The sequence below is a fragment of the Frankliniella occidentalis genome, unplaced genomic scaffold (assembly GCF_000697945.3).
Source record: "Frankliniella occidentalis isolate FOCC.00 unplaced genomic scaffold, Focc_3.1 Scaffold5984, whole genome shotgun sequence".
Taxonomy (NCBI): Eukaryota; Metazoa; Arthropoda; class Insecta; order Thysanoptera; family Thripidae; genus Frankliniella; species Frankliniella occidentalis.
In genome coordinates this window covers 1-1779 of record NW_026273019.1, presented here as the reverse complement: position 1 = coordinate 1779, position 1779 = coordinate 1, and the positions used below count along the sequence as shown (strand labels likewise).

The window sequence follows — 1779 nt, the reverse complement described above, 5'->3', positions numbered from 1 at the left end:
GGGGGGGGGTATTGCAGGAGATAAGCCCTACGAGTGTCGCGCTGCGGCGCGGCGGTGCGGCGCGGGGCTCGCGGAGGGGTAATTATGGATTTGAGCAATCCGTGAGGGAGAAGTGATGGTCCTTTACCGGGGTGGGATTTATTTACGATCTGTTTGACTTGTCATGAGTGAGAGAAAAAAAAGACGCGACTATTTTTGGAAGTGAATGTCATCTTATTTTGGTGGGAGGGGGTGGGGGTGCAGCTGCTGCTTCTAGTTTGCCTTTAAGGCGCTAACTGCCAGACTGTGTGCCGATGGTGCCTAGTCTCTACAGGGTGGGTGATCCGCGTCGACTTTTTTTAATGCTTATACTGTATCGGATTCACGCGTGCGGGCGGGCTTGCCTACCGTCGCTCACCATGGCGCCTTACGGGGCCGTGCGAGTATGCAACCCGTCCGCACGTACGAATCCGGTACAGTATAAGCATTAGAAAAAGACGGCGCGGATCACCCACCCTGTGTAGTAGCTCGTCCCCGAGGTACTATCTGCCTGGCCTAGCGTGGGTGAGGAACGGCCGGCGGTTAAGGTTGGGGGAGGGGGGAGGGGTCGGAGAAAGATGCCTGGGGAGGGAGGAGATCAACCGCGAGGAGTTGGGAGAGAACAGTATGGCGGCCGTACAATGCCACTTGTTGGGCTTTGGCGCGGCCGCCTAGCTGCGGCCGGCGCGTCCCGAGGCTGCTATTGTTATTTGTCAGTGGACTCGCGGCCTTCGCTCTGCTGTGACCCTCTGCTGCCTGCTCAAGATGGACCTGCCGCCCCTAATCGGGGAATTCGAGTGCCTGCGGTGGTTAAACGTAAGCGAACCTAGTTAGTCATTTTGGCTGTCAATATGGTGCGCGGGTTCGATCCCGATTTAACTTGCCGTTGCGGTTGCGGGGCGCCTGATTTATGAATCTGTAGGAACTGGCTGAGGAATATGCCGAGGTCGCGGAGGAGGTCGCTCGCCGCCGGGCCGCGTGCGAGGCCACGATTGCGTACCTGAGAATGCGCGGTGAGTCCCCACACCGACTCCTGGTTGCATTAGCGGCGTGGTCGCCGCGAAGGAAATCACAGCGGACTTGATAAACTATGCCCCTTTTATTATTGATTTTTTCAGTTGGCGGTGCTCGGCGGTCACCAACCCCCATGCCGTCACTTGTCGAGTCAGGCGCTCCGGCGTCCGCTGCTCCGGGGCCGTCGCGCGTCGAAGGCGCGGCGCACACTGCGTCGCGGAGCGTGGTTCCATACTCCGCGGGGTCGCCGGGGCGCGGAGGCGCGGCGGCTCGTGGTACCGGAAGACGCCGCCGTCGTGCGGCGATCGCCACCGTGTTGCCTGCATGGCGATAAGCAGAATATTCTGCTCCATTAAGGATGTTAACATGATTATGTTTTGAGAGAAAACCAATTATTTTGCGTACTATTAAACTTTGCGGTTATCCACTTGCTAAGAAAATCATTAGAAAGAGAAAGCGAGTGAGAGAGATGTAGTGGAAGAGAAGTGCGAAATGAGGGCCTAAAGGAGGTTAACGTAAGCTAAAGGGTCCCGATGAGCAGCTCCTCGGACGTCGTGAGGGACGGCGTCTGGGTGCGGCTGCTCCGTACCAAGCACCAAGCTCGTCGACCAGCAGCTCGGGGGTGCGACCCGCTGGGCCCCGAGATCGACGAGCACACTCGCAAGGGGCTGGGAATCAAACCACGGCCTGGTGCTGCTTCTAAGGCTCGTCCTCGACGCCGCAGGGCGTGCAGCGGGCCGGGGAGGA

At 58.7% G+C, this 1779-nt stretch overlaps 1 long non-coding RNA gene across 1 annotated transcript; it reads left to right on the top strand.

Moving 5' to 3' along the window:
- Positions 1 to 681: 681 nt before the first annotated feature.
- LOC127752288 (uncharacterized) lies at positions 682 to 1392 on the top strand. The gene is made up of 3 exons (XR_008012317.1): positions 682 to 834; positions 941 to 1031; positions 1137 to 1392. It is a non-coding gene; the product is annotated as an uncharacterized LOC127752288 (long non-coding RNA).
- Positions 1393 to 1779: the final 387 nt, after the last annotated feature.